Below are 17,406 nucleotides of genomic sequence, written 5' to 3' on the forward strand. Positions count from 1 at the left end.
GTTAAGAAGAGATGCTTTTGAATAATTAGGAGTCATATTATGTCCACAGCTTAGAATTTAGCCATTTTTATTATGACTCTAACTAACCTGAATGGGGAAGGGCCAAAAATCAGTAAAAATGACTATGTTGGAGGTAATATATTTTCAAAATTGTTGTATAGAATTTATAGTTTCAGACCTGATTTTGCTCATTGCTGCTTTCTTTTAAATTGTAATTCTTACATCAGAATGGTCTTGATGACCTGGTCCAGCCATCTAGAATTGTTGACCAATATGCACAGAACTCTTGGGCATGCTGGGCACATACAGGAATGTGCACGCAAGTAAACAAGCTCCATTTAATACAGTTTAACTTCTATATTCTACAGTAGATGCTACAGGGGACAAAGTAAGGAACTGGATGGTAAAGCTCTTACACAGCTCAAAAGTACTGCTTCTCAAATGTTTTCACTATAAACAGGGTTTCCCACTCCAGGCACTCATGCCCCATGATCTATTTATCTTAGATAGTCATAGAGTTCACATTCTTCTCTTAAAATATATATTTGTTTTAATGTAAAAGTATTTATAATTACTTACCAGTTAAATTACTTAACTCACCGCCCCCTCAGTGAGCACAACTGAAGCTCCAAGAAGATGAGTCATGTTTATCTTGTGGCTTCAAGTACCCCGGAATCATACCACTTTGTACCCTACGGGTATTCATATCCCAGTTTGAGAACCAGGGATCTAAATAATTAAACTAGCCATAATACTTAAAAGTGATCAAAATGTTCTTATAATCCCATTCCCCAAACTCTTAAGGCTAGTTTTCTCAATAGCTTTTCAAATCAGTATTGTTTCTCTTTTCAAGCAGCTCATTAGTATGCACTACCTGTCAACACTAGAGAACCCACAGGGCGTAGGTTACTTCTGGAGCAAGAGAACCCCAGCACATAGAGCCTGTCCTTCCCATCCACAGGCACCACACTGCCCAGATGGAAAACGGTGGTTGGAAGAAGAGCTTTCACTCCTGTTCCCTTCCTCCCTCTATTTGCTCCAGGCATAACTTGTAAGAAAAATCTTAGCAGTCACTTAGATGATTCATTCATATAAGCTTATCTAATCTCGGCATTTGTAATTCTCACCTCTACACTCTTTTTCACCATTACACAAGTGCAATTAAACTATTTTCACATTTTCTAGGGATAAGAAAGATCTTCCCAGTAGCCTGAGAAGAGATATTTTTCACACCCAGAACCCTTCTTTATTGTTAATGAGATCCCAAGTCTAGTAGACACTGACATTTATGAGAGGCCTGTTTCAAGTATCCTGTACTGTTCATTATATTTCATAGCAGAAATAATAGACTAAAGTAAATTTTAAGTGACCCTTGCAAATGTTTCCCCAAAAAAATTATTTATAAGGACTGTAACACTATGATATAAACATGGGTCGTTAGCTAGGTTAACTCAAATTTAGGGAGACAATTTTTACCTAGGACATCAGCTTCTCCAAGCACAGGATTCCATCTGTTCCTTATCAAAATTACAAATTGCCACAAGCCATGGACTTTTGAGGTCATTTGCCAAGAGTCAAAATCTACAGTTCAAGAATTTCGACAGAATAGCAGCCACCATATCCTGGGGTCTTTTGATGTAGATACTCAGGATGATACACATTTGCATCAACTCCGATAATAACCTCATTAACTGGTGTTATTCTCACAACTAAGAACTTTAGGAGTAGAAAGGTTAAGTAATCTACCCAGTGTCAGCCAGCTAGTGTATGGCAGTGCAAAGAGAGTTTCAAATGGAGTATTCCTTGAATATAAAGCTTATATGCTCTCAATTATCCACTGTCCTGTATCTCCTATACTCAAGAATAATCCAGCAAATCCTCCAACCCCAGGAAGGTTTAATTACTCCTATTTGTAAGTCCAAGAAATGGAAATAGCATTTACCTCTCCGTGGCTGCAAAGTCAGTTTGAGCAGGGAAAACAGAACTCAGCTCTCAAGCCTCTGGTCTGCAATCTGTCCACTACTGCATCTTGTTCTTTGGATCCAGGTCTGTAATCATTCTGAAACAGAAGCACAAATCATTTTATGGACACCAAATACACACAAATGCAGACATAGTAGGAAAAGCAAAATGAAAGCAAGAGGAAAACAGATAAAATTGGGAAAAAAACAGTATACTTGCTAAAATGTCACATTACTATTACTATTTAAGTAGTGGTTTTACTGATTAAGTTAGTTTAAACCTCAAGACTGTATTTTTCAGTGTAATAAGATAACTATGGAGGGAGTTTTCACTGACCTTTGAAAGTCCTAAAAACACAGCAATGAAATACCTTTTCCTAGACAAATAACAAAACACTTTTTAAAAGTCAAATTGCTACTTAAGAATTCTGTCCCTAAAATAAAAATAAATGGACTGTCAAGCTTCAGGCAATGGTAGAGTGGTACTTAACTCCATGGCAGGGGCAGGGACGGACACTACTCTTAAAGAGCTAAATGTAACCATTTCCAAAGAATCTGGTATATGAGGTACAATTAAGAGGAATTCATCTCATAAAACTAATATGATACTTTATCAGATGAAGCTAAAGAAAAGTCTTCTCTGCTGAAAAGGCAATTTATAACAACATAAGTAGATAATTAGTGTATTTAGTCCAAGAAACACTTTTATATTGGATTCATATATTGTCACTAAGGTGCCTCAAAAGGAATGAAATTTTATGCCCCTAAAAATTGGAAGGGTAACTAAAAATAAGATCAAGTGAGAAAATAAACCATTATTCTTGGGGTACATATTAGCAGTCTATATTCAATAGCCACATCTTTGCATTCAAATACTAAACACTGAGAAAATGCAAAGGTACAGTCAGGGAAGAGCTGAACACAGCAACTAGACAAAGTTTGGGGACGTTTAAAAAAATAAATACGGTGTGCCAAATTCACACATGTGTGAACCAGGTACCTCAAAGTTATGTATTGTTATCACTATTCTTTCTAAACCTGTATGTTCTTTCTCAATGCATTAAATCATGATATATCTTACTTGTTTGAAGGGGGACCTACATTTTTGCAAAAAACGTTTCTAGTCATCTGAAACCAACATAGATAAATAAGTTAGACAATGGTCAACTAGGTATCTGGTTTTAAAAAATGACATAGAGCCTATAAAGTAGATAATGTGGAGTGGATTTGATGCCAGTAGCATCCCTGAAGCAAAAAACCAGTTTCCCAAGGTACATTCTGCCAGCAGGCACCACTCCACAAAGCTCTACCACAGGACTCCTCAGAACCCTAGTCAGCCACAGGTGGCTTCTGTCACTGATAAGGAACTCCCCAAGCCACTCAGAGAAGTCCTTGGTGGGTGCCCTCATTTTTGTATATTCTTTAAAGCAAAATCCTAAAGCTCTTAGGATTTTAACGCACATTAAGGATAACTTTTACAACTACTCTTAAATAAGCAGTATTTTCCTATACAGGTAAACATTCCTGTTATCTTTCTCATCTAGTGATACATTTCTTTGGGTAATCTTAGGTCCTCAATTTATTCTCTCTGTAGACATCGTTTTCCAATAAAAACAAAGGAGACTTCCAGCAGTCCAGTAGTTAAGGCGCCTCACTCCCCTTGCAGGGGACACGGGTTAAAAGACACAACTAAGGTCCTTGCATGCCTCATGGCATGGAAAAAAAAAAAACCAACACCCCACAAAACCAAATAAACAACAAAGTATGAATCCTGGCATACAGGAAATCTCAAAGGATAGCAACCCCGTGGACAAGAACTATACCTTTAGAACAAAATAAATGATGTGTAAAACCAAGAAGCTGGTGACTCTATATAGGACAACTGAAATCAAGAAGCAAAATATGGTCTGTGGAGCACAATGCTAACCTGGGAAAACAAGCTTCCCTCCTGACTCAACCACAGACCTGCTGGATTTAACACGTGTGGAGCTTATTTTAAGTGAAACATGCCACCTGCCATCCACAGTTTCAAAAGGAAAGCAAAAACGAAAATTACAATGCCATAAATTATACAAATGGACTAATGTAATAGGCAATTAAGTGTGGTTCTATTCTCAAGACTGACCCTCCATCAACACTACTGCACATAGTTACTTAGTGCAATCTTATTTTGGAGAGGAAGAAGGAACATTTTATAGGGTTCAAAGAAGTAATGTTGAAAAGATTTCCCTATGGAGGCAGTTGCCACAAAATTCTAGAGATTACACACAGCAGATTGGTCAGTTATGCTTAGCACCAGGCTGTTTTAATTTTCTTATAAATTTAACATAGCCTCCCTGCTTTCCTTCCCCACTCCCTGCCCCGTCAGTTAATCAAGACTTTCTTTCCTCTCTCCAAAGCAACTGCTGCATGATATGATATTAAGGTACTAGCTAGCATATTGGGGGAGGGGGGAAACCTGGCAATTCAACAGGAAGCTTTTTAATGATGCAAGAGGACTTAAGGACAGAGTGAATTTAACATACATGCTCTGTTTAACATCTTTTACTGCCTAAAGGGAACCTGGAATTATAACTTTTCTAGTTGATCTAAACTCAAAGAAAGCAGGAAGACGCTCCACACGCGAATGTTTACTTACTGCTGAACTCAGGGCTACAGGAAGTCAGCTACTAAAGAGTAGTTACATTAGGCGTAGATATTTATAAACCAACTGCAACTAGTGACCCAGGATTCAATTACAACACCAACCCTCATATTTCAGCATATGGGCAAATTACCAGTGGAGTCAAGAACAAATTCATTCTGCCCTACTGGCGCTTTAGCTCGGGTTGCACAATCCCGCGACAGAACTGCCTTCGCCTAACCCTGAAGCATCAGGTCCTAAGTACAGTAGTAAGTCATCATCAGGAAGTTTCAAAGCGAGACAGAAACTCAAAGAGTTGCCTCAATCAACGTAGCCAACCCATAATCCCAAATTCAGGAATTTGTCACGTCACTTGAGATCAGAATGAAATTAAGTCTTGAACCCTTTGCGATCTCTTAGCGCATGAAGTCAGGCTGCTATCAATGCAACGAGAATCCTACCCTAGCTCGAGAAAAAAACTACTTGTTGGGGAACTTGTGTCCTTTCTGCCCACCGTGGGGGACCGCACCGGTCGGATCGCGCGAGGAGCCCGGCGCTAGTTTGGGGGCGCAGTGGGGCCCGGCGGGGGCGGCGAGCGCGCGTCCCCCCGCCCGCTCAGGCGGCGTCGAGGCGCGAGCAGCTCAGCCAGCCTTGCAGAGGGAGCTCTCGGCAGCTCTGGGGTCCCTCTACTCGCAGCCGCAGCAGCGCCGCCTGCGCCACTCGGTGGAGACGGAGACCAGCGGCGGCGACGCGCGGACTGGGAGCGACCGCGGAGCAGCCGGGCGGCGGGGGACGCTCGCCAGGCCGCCGGGTAGGTTCCGGGGACCGGGCAGGCTGGAGGATGGGCAGCCGGAGAGGCGTCGGCAAGGACCTGACACCCATACCGCACGGAGACTCGGCTGCGCGCGCGGTGGCTGTGTCGACCCTTGAGCGAGGGGGTCGCGGAAAACCGGGCACAGAGATCGCCTCTCGGCTGAGGCCACCCGCCGCGGGAGGGGTGGAGGGCAGAGGGCGGGCCGCGGCCGGGCCAAGAGCCGGCCTCGAGGGCAGAGACAAAGGAAGGAAAATGGAGTCGCCAGCGCGCGGGCCTCTGTCGCTGCCACCGCCGGAGGCCTAGCGCTCCGTAGGAGGGAGGCCTAGCGGGCGCGTCGGGGGGGGGAGGGGGGCCCGGCCCGGCCGCGGCGGAGACGGGCAATGGCGGCGGCCGCGCCGCAGCAGGGACGGTAGAGGGAGACAAACACCCCCCGGCGGCGGCGCTGGCGCCGGGCTGCAGCCAGCGCCGACCGGAGCGGCCCCATCGTGACACCTAGAGGCGGCCCGCGAAACCTCCTCCACCCGGGGCCCCCTTACCTCCGCGCCACACCCCCCGCAGCGCTCGCTCCGCTGCCGCTCCACCGCTCCGGCCACCCGGCGTCCCCAGCCAGCTCCGCGCACCCGCACCGGCTTCCGCCGCCGCCGCTGCCGCCAAAGAAGCAGCTCCGCGCACGGTTTAATCGCTCCACAGGCTCGGACACAAAATGGCGGCGGCGCGGTGCAGTGCGCCTGCGTCGGCGCTGCCGGGGCCGCGGGTGCTGATAAGGGAAGGGACGGGTGGGGGGGCCGGCCGGGCGACGAGTGAAGGGCGGGGGAGGAAAGGTGAGGGGAGGGGTTGGCGCAGGGCAGCATGGGAGGCGGCCCCGGGCGCCAACTTTCAAAAGCGGGCGCGATGGCGTCACGGGACGCGCTGCGGGTCGCGTCACGCCGCACGCGACCTCGACTGGTCGCGCGTGGGCTCTTAGGGAGCCCGACGTCCGGGCTCCAGCTGGGTGGGGCTTCCTGGGCGGAGGCAGTCCCTTCTGGGAGGCCCAGGATCCCGGCCCAGTTGACCTGCTTAGATGCAGTCTCCCGCCCTGAATCCGAAAGGGCGGACGTGGGGCGGGGGGAGGGTGTTTGGAGGAAGCGCGCGCGGGACTAGGCCGTGGGGCTGAGGCGGTTCTTGGGCGGAGCCCCGCCCTAGTCTCCGCCCTAGCCGGGCCGGACCCGCCCTCCGAGCGCCGCAAGGCAGCCCGCCACGGGTAAGGCCGGGCGGGTCCCCTCTCACTCCGAAGTCCTCAGAAACAATCCTTCGCCCGCGAGCCAAGACGAGCAGGGCTGTCCTGTGGATCTCTCTGCCCTACAAGAGGGCTTCCTAATACTGGGTGTGAGAGAAGAGGGCTAGGGCCTTCTCCTAGTGTGCCCAGGCCACTTCAGCCGGGAGAGGCCAGCGGAAGGCCAGACTTGATGCTTTTACACGAACGATCGTACCAGTCTTTTGCCAAAAGGGTGCTATTTGGCGCAGTGTAATTGTGTATTTGAAAATGTACGTTTCTTGTTTTTGCCTAAGAACTGTTAAGCTCTCTGTAGGCGGAGTCCTTAAGCCCCTCACTGTGCGGTTGCCCCTCCCCCTCCCGAGGATGCACCTGCAGGCTCTACCCAACCAGCAATAAAATTCCCTGAAGACTGACTGGAAGATGTTCTTGTGACTCAGGAGGAGAACCGAATCTGGCTCAGGACTGTATCTTTAATTCCCTTACCTTGAATGAAGGGGGAACAAACGGACCCAGCGTCAAGGGAACAGCTGCTGCTCCATTGAGCTGACTGTTCCATTATGAAAATGTTAGCCCAATACTGACGCCTATTTTGTTTTTTCTTTTTAAAGGAAATCTGGATTTTTTTTTTTTTTTAGTGTAAAATCTCCAGGTGTGGGCAACTGTATCAGATGTTTTAAAACTGCATAAGCTGATTAAGCCACCCACAAGTGCTGTCAGTTTATATGACCCCTGACTTGAAGGAAAGTGAAGAGAAGTTCCACGGCCAAATCCTAGGCACCCCAGCATTTAAGATAACGTAATGGAGAAAGAGACTTGAGAAGGAACCGCCAGGAAGACAGAAGGAAATCCACTGAGTGTTAAATTTGGAATCCAAGGGCAGAGAAGGACTCAGGTAGGAGAGGAATGGTTAACTGCGTTTAGTGCTGTTGAGAGGTCATCTTGGGCCAGAAACATGGCTATATTGAATTGGCTACCTTGGGTGCTCGCTTCAGCAGCACATATACTAAAATTGGAATGAGTTGGCTACCTTTGAAGTCACTGGTGATTATCACTGGTGAGTTTGGCTTGATTTATGTTGGTTAATCAGAGATGTGGACCTGACTAGAATGGGTTGACCTGAGAAGGAAATGGCAACCCACTCCAGTATTCTTGCCTGGAGAATCCCATGGACAGAGGAGCATGACCGGCTACAGGCCACAGGGTCGCAAAGAGTCCTACACAACTGAAGCGAATGAGCAGGCAGCAGAATGGATTAAAGCATGATCAGGAAAGTAAGGAAATAGAGACAGCACACATAGAAACATGAAAGCAGTTTAGCTACAAAAGGAGCAAAGAAATTCAGGGATAAATGTGGAAGGATATGATGTCAAGGGAGGATGACAAGATGAAAGGATTATAGCATGTTTATTTGTCATTAGGAGTGATACAGGAGAGCAAATTCTTGCCTTTTTTTTTTCTTCTGGCCACACTGCAGGGCTTGCAGGATCTTACAGGGTTGAACCCAGACCCACAGGAGTGAAAGCACTGAGTCTTAACCACTGGACCGCCAGGAAATTCCCTTGTTTGACTTAAATGAGGGTGAAATTCATGAAATAATATAAGGAAACTGGGAGGTTTGACCCTGAATAGGAACAGGATGCTTCCACTGTGGAAATTAGAGTAACAAGGGTGAAGATGGATGCAAATGCAGGGGAGAGGTAAAACAAGCTTGCAGTTTTCCTAGTGGGACTGCCTTGGTGGTATTGGTACCCATTTGAAGTTTGTAACCACAGAGTTCATTATTATTATTTTGGTCACATAGCATTCAGGATCTCAGTTCCCTAAGAGGGATCAAACCCACACCCCCTGCAGTGGAAGTGGGGACTCTTAACCACTGGACTTGCCAGGGAAGTCCTGACCATGAGTTTAAAGTTAAACCAGTTGGCCCAGTGTGTGGTTTTCCTCCAGCAACGTTTAACTGATTGGGTATGGACGTGAAGAAAAGGGATAATTTGATTTCTCAGAATCAAGACCCAAGTTTTCTGACACCTAGTCTTAGGTACTTGCCTTATGTGATTAACTATTCTAGAAATGTGTGAAATGTTTGGAAAATTTACATGTGACCCCTTTTTCTAGAAACCAAATTATTTCAGTTATCTCATGTACACTTGAGGACTCAGGCATAAAGAAAAGGCAAACTTTTTTTGAGAAAAATTATCAGACATCTCTGGCATATTTGCATTTTGTATTTTTTTCAGCCTGCCACTCCAAAAAGCTCCTGGTATACTTAGGAACTGCATACTAGAAACAAAGCTGATTTACACTTCAATTCTTAGCTTCTTTTCTTCTAGTACTTGTAATAATATAATTTATTTTCTCTAAGACCTTGCCTCATACCATCTTATCTTTAAGCTTCAAGAATATCATCTAAAGCTTTAATGTCGGTAAATATAAAGCAATATATTTAGATGACAAAAAAACCTCAGCTGTACTTACAATTATCTTTACAGCTGCTATGGTCTAAATCTTTGTGTCCTCTCCAAAACTCATATGTGGAAATCCTAATGTTAGATATGACAGTATTAGTAAGTGGGACCTTTGGGAGGTGCTTACGTCCCTCAGAAATGGGACTAGTGCCTTATAAAAGAGGCTTCATAGAGATCCGAGCCCCTGCCACCACGTGAGGACACAGCCAGAAGGCACCAGCTGTAAACCAGGAAAAGGGTCTTCACCAGAATGTGACCATGTTGGTGCTTTGACCTCAGATTTTCCAGCCTCCAGAACTGTGAACAGTAAACATCTGCTGTTTATAAGCACCCAGTTGGTGGTATTTTGTTAAAGCACCCTGAACAGACTAAGACAACTACTAATATTTACACTGTATCAACTATCATTACAACTATAGGACCTCTGAGGCATCAATTAGAAACCAGAATGAGGTCCAAGTGGCCTTGGAGCCTGCTCTCTGCTCTCTGAAGATGAAGATCCCATGTGCTGCTCTAACATGGCTGAGAAAATGCTGAGAATCACTAGGAAAGAACAAAAGGAAATGTTTTCTTCTTGCAGGAAATGGTGATGTGTCCTACTTTGTGCATGAAGTTGGCCCTAAAGATCAAGGGACGGAAAGCCAGTCCAAAAGGATAGTCTGTTTCAGGCAGGACAGAAACAGGCTGAGAAGAGTAATATGGTGAGAGCCTGGGGAATGGTTGGGATGATAAAAATAAGGACAAGTTTGTTGCCTGTAGTAGTATCCCAGACTTCATCACCCGGAGAGAACTGTGGTGATTTAAAACCGCCTAGTGATTTAAGAAAGTGTTCTTCTCATGGACTATCTCAGGTTTGTAGTCCACAGGAGTTCAGGGCATAATCAGCAGAAGGCTGTCGGCTTACCTCGTGGCAGTAGTGAAGTCACCAGGTTCTAAGACCTGGCCCTCAGCCTCCAGAGTGGATTCCTTTCTTAGAGACTCATCAGGTTCACAGGAGCTTGATGGATAAGCCAAGTGACATTTTACTAACTGAGAGGTGGACTGGTGCTCACATGCCGGCAAAAGGTATGTTCTCTCCCTGTAGGAGAGCCTCCTGGGAAGCCATATTACCAGAAATCTTCAGTAAGCAGTTAATTAGGTTGAGATGTAATTTATATAATGTAAATGTTTAATATCATCCTCTCCAGATGCTGGAGTCATACTATCTGGCATATGAATCTTGTCTTGGTTTCTTATTAGCTGTGTGATCTTAAGTGAATTAGTAACAACTGCAGGTTTCTTCTCTATAACACTTCTTCACAAAGTGGTAAGGATTGAATGAGAAAATCCAAGTAAAACTTTAGGCATAGTTCAAGCCACTGATAATCATACAATAAATGTAAACTGTAATTTTTTTTGTATGCTCTTGTTAACCTACCCTCACTCCCAAATTTGCCTTCTGATGGCCATGGTCTTTAATTAATTAATAGGATTAATTAATTGAATTACTTATTGACTACACTTTTCTTGGCCTGGAAGCCATTCTTTCTGAGGAAAGTGTATTTTGTGCTATTATTCTCAGAAGAACAATTCTATTTCCAAATCTTCCTTAGCTCCCACTGTTGTCCCCAGGTAAAGCTTGCAATAATCGTGGTCATTTATATATTTTGGGGAACTCATTAAGCAAGAGACTCAATGAATTGAGGAGAGATGTGCTGATTTTCTGAGTAACAATGGGCAAGACTCTTCCTGCCCACTTTGCGGGATAAGACCTAAAGCTACACCTGAGCACTCCCATTGCTCTGTGTCTACTGAGGACATGTGTGAGGTATAATCCAGTTCAGCAAAGATTTACTGAATACTGTCTTCAGCTCCCTTTCTAGGCACAGGGAATACAAAGATGAACCAAGATGTGTTTCCCGCTCTTAAAGTTTAGAAAACAAAACCAAAACACATTAATGCATAACTGTGATAATGGGAAGAAATGGACTCATAAAGGAGCAAATCATTTCCCAGGAGCATCTCGTTTCAGCTTGGTGTTAATAGAATCAGAAGGGCTTCCCCAGTGGCTCAGTGGTAAAGAACGTGCCTTTCCAATGTAGAAGATGTGGGTTCGATCCCTGGGTTGGGAAGATCCCCTGGAGGAGGAAATGGTAACCTACTTCAGTATTCTTGCCTGGAGAATCCCATGGACAGAGGAGTCTGGCAGGCTACAGTTCATGGGGTCGCAAAGAGTCAGACATGACTGAGCACACAGGCACGCAAAAGCTCAGAAGGCATTAACAAGGTAAGGCATGTAAGGTGAAGAGCCATAATCAAGGGCATAAGAGGGTACAAGAGTTTTGGGGGGACAGTAAGTCATCCCATTCTTTTGGATGAGGGTATAGTGATACTAAACCTTGAAAGTTATTTGGATTTTTGATTCAATCAAAAATAGGCCAAAGATCTAAACAGACATTTCTCCAAAGAAGACATACAGATGGCTAACAAACACATGAAAAGGTGCTCAACATCACTCATTATCAGAGAAATGCAAATCAAAACCTCAATGAGGTACCATTACACGCCAGTCAGAATGGCTGCTATCCAAAAGTCTACAAGCAATAAATGCTGGAGAGGGTGTGGAGAAAAGGGATCCTCTTACACTGTTGGTGGGAATGCAAACTAGTACAGCCACTATGGAGAACAGTGTGGAGATTCCTTAAAAAACTAGAAATAGAACTGCCATATGACCCAGCAATCCCACTCTTGGGCATACACACCGAGGAAACCAGATCTGAAAGAGACACGTGGACCCCAATGTTCATCGCAGCACTGTTTATAATAGCCAGGACATGGAAGCAACCTAGATGCCCATCAGCAGACGAATGGATAAGGAAGCTGTGGTACATATACACCATGGAATATTACTCAGCCATTAAAAAGAATTCATTTGAATCAGTTCTAATGAGACGGATGAAACTGGAGCCCATTATACAGAGTGAAGTAAGCCAGAAAGATAAAGACCAATACAATATACTAATGCATATATATGGAATTTAAACAGATGGTAACGATAACCCTATGTGCAAAACAGAAAAAGAGACACAGATGTACAGAACAGACTTTTAGACTCTGTGGGAGAAGGCGAGGATGGGATGTTCTGAGAGAATAGCATTGAAACAAGTATACTATCAAGGGTGAAACAGATCGCCAGCCCAGGTTGGATGCATGAGACAAGTGCTCAGGACTGGTGCACTGGGAAGACCCAGAGGGATGGGATGGAGAGGGAGGCGGGAGGGGGGATCGGGATGGGGAACACATGTAAATCCATGGCTGATTCATGTCAATGTATGGCAAAAACCACTACAATATTGTAATTAGCCTCCAACTAATAAAAAGGAAAAAAAAAAAAAAAAGATATTTGGAAAGCTTTCAATCTCAACTGCCAAGGCCAACCACTTTCTCCTAAATTTTAAAGACCTGCCCTTCTATATCATCTCCTATCCAGACCACAGGAATTTGTTTCCTTATTGATATCTGCTTTCTTCAGAACCCTATGAAAATTCTATTTTACCTCCCAGCTCAAACTATTGCTCTCTACAGTCTAAAGGATTTTGCTTGGGCCTACATCTCACATTTGAGCAGTAGGTTACTTTTGTCCTCTGTGCTCTTACCTGCATTTTTCAGATGTGCATTGATCACCCTTAAATAATCCACCTAATCTGTTCACTTTTCATTTTAAAAAACACCTTCATGCCTGCCCTGTTAATTGATGTTCACAGTTCTTTTTGAAGAGCCAGCCACAGTTTTGTCCCTTAACTCTGGAAGTGAAGTGACTTGCTCAGAGTTGTCCAGTAACTTGTTGACAAAACCAGAATGAGTACTCAGATCTTCCAGCCCCACCCTCTCTCTTCCTGTTCTTTCACTGGCCACTCTGAGCTCCTCATTCTATTAGGTAATATTTCCATTTTTATAGGGATCCTCTGTACTTGATGCTTTAGCTCAGGGAGTGCTTGGGAGGGGGAAAAGGAAGGGAGGTCTATCAGGTGAGCTCTGGACCTCTCTGCTCCCTCATTTTCTCCCCCTCCAAATTTTATGTGATTTGTTTAGAGGTAAAAAGGTTTCTTCCCCTCCACACAAGTTGGACAGTGCCTTAACCCAAAGGGAGAGCTTTAATGGTGGAAATTTCAGGCTCTTAGTAAATAGAAGAGGTATTTGGAATCACGACTTACTAATCTGTAAGCAAACCTTGAATAGGGCTTCCCAGGTGGCTCAGGAGCCCTATTAATTAATTAAAGACCATGGCCATCAGCTCAGCCTGGCAGTCCATGGGGTCACAAAGAGTCAGAAACGATGAAGCAACTGAGCATGCACACACGCACGCAAGTCCTGAATCAACTGCTCTATGCCCAGGTCTATGTTCAAGGTTAGGGTGCTACTGGAGAGAGAGGATGCCCCTAGCCCTCAAGTGCCTCATGTTTTGTCTTGTATTAATCTGGAGACACTAAACCCTCATGAGTATTAATAGGTAAAAGTCAAGGGTAGAGAAGCAAGTAAAAGGGTATGAGTAGCAGGTGTGGGAGGAACAGATTAGTCACTAGATATCACTGTGGTCATACGAGACTTCACAGTGAAGCAAGGATGACTCTCAAACTTCTCCCTCTAGCCTACATGTTTCTCTTCTTGCCCAGATCTACACGTCTAGCTTCTTTCTGGACACTTCCTCCTGGATGGCTCCCAGGCTACCCTTAGAAGCCTTGTCACTCTCCTCATTTGCTTCTCTAGGGCTCCCCCTTTACAATGAAAGATACCCCCATCCATCCACCACACTGGCCAGAAACCTAAGCTTCATTCTCTCCTCTCCCACATCCCATCAGTTTCCAAATCCCATCCATTCTACCTTCTGAACATTTCACTCTAACCTCCTCTCTATCCCTGCCTGGCTTAGCATCAGGCTCCTCACTGCTCCCTGCCTCCTCGCTCAACACAAAGCAACCTTTCCAAACCACAGATTGGATCACAAAATTCCCCCACTTCAAGCCCATGCATGAGTCCCCAGTATCCTAGGAGTAAATCCCAACTCCTCAGCCACTCCACAAGCCCCTTTCTAACTGCCCGCTCTGGCCCCTGGGGTTTCAACTTGTCTCCTCCACTCGTCTGACCTCAGTTCTCTCTCCCTGTATTGTCCCCTGCTCAGGCTTCCATTCCATTCCTTATTTGAGAACCCAGTGGTAAAAGTGCATTCTAAGGAGCTACATTTCACAGGGGACTCTGAGGGGTGTTTTTATCCAGACTTTTTCTGCACTAAACATATACTGTTCTTTCATATTCACAATGTTTTCAGATTGTGTTAAGTTGCATAGAGATATGCATCAAAAGCTATTTCTTGACCACTTACTATGTATTTGGCCTTAGTTGCTGGGAACAGTAAAGACAGATGCAGCCTGATTAAACAGAGAATTGCCTGGAGCACGTGTTTAAAACAAAGATTCCTTGGTCTCTGAATTTGAATCTCCAGGGAAGTTCTCAGGTGAATTTTAGAACTGAGTAAGTTGGAAAGACCTAACCTGATTTCATTTATAAGAAATATTCAGGGACCTCCCAGTGGCTAAAATTCCCACTTCCACTGCTGGGGACATGGGTTCAATCCCTAATTAGGGAACTCAGATCCCACATGCCAGGTGATACAGCCAAAAAAAAAAAAAAAGAAGAAGAAGAAGAAGAAAGAAATATCCAGAACAGGCAAATCTATAGAATCTATGTAGATTAGTGGTTGCCTTGGGGGCTGGGGAGCAGGAAAGGGAAGGGGATGCAGAGATCCTGGGAATGATACTTAAGGAGTGCTGAATTTCTTTTGAGGTTGATGAAATCTCTAAAATTGATTTGGTGATGATTGCACAACCCTAAATACACTAAAAGCTGCTACTGAATTGTACATTTTAAACTGATGAATTGTATGGTATATGGACTAAATCTCAATAAAGCTGTTTAAAAACAAAACAAAAAACTTGGACTGAGCTCTACAAGGAAGGCAGCAATGATCTTTCCCAGACTTGGGTGGTATGCGTTACCTAGCTGACTAGTCAGCAAATACTTACAGGTGTGTATATTGGAGGTGTAAATGAGTGATTGCAATGGGGTGTGATTCCCCTAAAACTGTACTAGGGGAAACACGTGCTCCTATGACAGGAGCACAGTGGAAGGGAAGCTTCCTGAGGAAATTTGTGATGTTCAGCTTGAAGCCTATCAGGTAACCAGGCATTAGCAAGGCAAGATGAGTGTACCACAGAGGGGCAAGCAAGCCCCAAGGATGGTTCAGTGAGGTCCAATGCAGACTGAGAAGTTACGTGGCAGAAATGGGGCTGGAGAGAGGAACCCACTTAAAAGCCTTTGTGAGCCAGGTTGAGGGGGCTGGAATTTTCCCTAAGAGAAACAGACTATAGTGATGGGTCTGTTTTTAGAAATCACTTTGCCCCTTGGAGACTGGATGGAAGAAGGGCAAGACCAGAGGCAGGAAGCCCGTGAGGGGGCAGTTTTAGTGTTTAGGAGGTCAACATGTCTGGAAACAGTGGTGCCAATGGGGATGAAAAGAAACAGAACTTAGCAATATTTAGGGCATTTAATTGCGAAGATTCTGATGGTTGGGATGAGGGTATAGGGGCAAGAATCAAGGGTGAGGCCCAGTTGTGTGGCTTGAGTGCCTGGGTAGTTGGTAACCCCAAGACTCCGGGAGGAGAAGCAGGTTTTGAGATGTTTGATTTTGAGCATGCTCTTCAAAAGATGTCCAGTCAACAGTTGGATATGAGGGTCGGGAGATGAGGGGAGAGCCATGTGAATCACAGCCATGAGGCATACAGCCTCAGCATATAGATGGAAGCCAGAGAAATGGATAAGGTGGTTCAGGGAGTATGTTTCAAAAGAGAGGAGCAAGGGGCCTAGAATGGAATGTTGTGGAGTGATGTTTGTAAGAGGATGCTTGAGGAGGAAGAAGAGAAAGTTGTAGGGAGATTCAGAGCAAACAGCTAGAAACGTCGGTGTTAGCATGGCAATTCAGTTGCTTATTTAGCTTCTCCAAGTCAATACTCTTGGCAGATCCAATATGCTCTGGGTGTCTTCAGAGAGAAATGAGACTTGACCCTTGATATCAAACTCAAACTGTGACCATCACCCCATTGCAGCCTTCTGAAACAAGGGGCCCCTTCCTGCAGGTCAATGACAGTCTTATTTTCCAAATGATAGATGTTTTTCCTTAGCAGTTCATACAGGTCTGGGAGTTCTTCCCAAGCACACCCTCTATATTACGTCAGACCAGGAGAGCCAGGTCTGGCAGTCAGGCCAAGAGCCTTCTGTCCGTGGCCAAGAGATGGCCTAAATAGGGTCCTCCAGGGATGCCAGGGGTGGGGGGAGCATGTCATATGCCCAGGGTTCAGCAAACTGTGCCCACACACCAGGCAGAAGCACACAAGGAAGGCAGCCCCGCTTGTGGGCGAGACAAAGAAGCAGTTCTCTTCCCACGTGCCAACCCATCTGCCTCTTTGCCTTTACCAACATGTTTTTTCTTTCTTCTTTTTTTGGTCCTCTGAAGCTTTGAATACATGAGGAAGGACAGTAGGAGACTGCAGGAAAGGTAAGGTTGGAAGAGGGTGAAAGGAAAGGTGGTGTGTGGGGGGGGATCCGGTGCCCACCGACCCAATAAACTGCATCCTGGACTACCTCAGCCTGGTCCATTTTTTTGCAGCGCGGGCTTATAAGTTTCTCCCGGGGAGAGACCCAGCAGTGGTGGCCAGGGCATGGCTGCGGCCTTGATGGACTTGATCGATGGGGCGTTTCTCAGGGTGTCACAGACCTTGGAGGCCCACTTCCTTCTGTCCCCTCACAGAGGCTGGCACAGGCTCCACAGGACAGCTGGGCACAGGCTTTCCCTGCTCTGGTGCATCGGACTCCTGGTGGTGTCATCAGCCTCCCGTCACCAGAGGCAGCAGGCTCAAAACTGTCCAGAGTCGCCAGAGTGAGAGGCTCTCCGAACCTGTGTGACAGCAGGGGAGGAGGTGTGCTGGGAGCAGCCTTGCCCTGTGGGGAGACCTATGGGAGCACCTGTGAGGGTTTGTGTGTGCTGGGGGAGGGCAGGGTGTGCAGAAGGGAGGACAAGGGTTTCCCCTGCCCCCCACCCCCGCCACCTCATAGACGTGGGCCTGAGCGTAGGAGGCCGTACAGCCTGACTTTAAGTAACTGATGGAGAGGGGTTAGGTGGCTGTTCTGGGGTTGATCCACTGCTCTGAACTGGGTAGGCTCGATGGGGCAAAGGCCCGAGGCTCTTTCTGTCTCGC

General features: G+C 45.6%; 1 protein-coding gene and 1 long non-coding RNA gene across 5 annotated transcripts in view; one reads left to right on the plus strand and one right to left on the minus strand.

The window, feature by feature from the left end:
• The window catches only part of CTCF (CCCTC-binding factor), a 43,065-nt gene extending 36,900 nt beyond the window's left edge, over nt 1-6,165 (minus strand). Inside the window, exons 1-3 of one of the 3 annotated variants that reach the window (XM_043436264.1) lie at nt 5,935-6,162; nt 1,943-2,059; nt 580-692 (exon numbers count right to left, since the gene is read on the minus strand). The gene's annotated coding sequence lies outside the window, so the exon portion shown is untranslated. Of the gene's footprint in view, nt 1-579; nt 693-1,942; nt 2,060-5,934 lie in introns of all 3 variants that reach the window. The other 2 variants (XM_043436265.1, XM_043436263.1) reach the window with 2 other exon arrangements.
• Nucleotides 6,166-6,246: 81 nt separating this feature from the next.
• On the plus strand, nt 6,247-16,791 carry LOC122420793. 2 transcript variants are annotated; one of them, XR_006263381.1, is made up of 3 exons: nt 6,247-7,545; nt 9,699-9,819; nt 16,665-16,791. It is a non-coding gene; the product is annotated as an uncharacterized LOC122420793 (long non-coding RNA). The 2 variants fall into 2 exon arrangements; XR_006263380.1 differs by lacking the exon at nt 16,665-16,791 and adding an exon at nt 10,969-11,644.
• The last annotated feature ends 615 nt before the right edge of the window (nt 16,792-17,406 follow it).

This window comes from Cervus canadensis, chromosome 18 (assembly GCF_019320065.1).
Source record: "Cervus canadensis isolate Bull #8, Minnesota chromosome 18, ASM1932006v1, whole genome shotgun sequence".
NCBI lineage: Eukaryota > Metazoa > Chordata > Mammalia > Artiodactyla > Cervidae > Cervus > Cervus canadensis.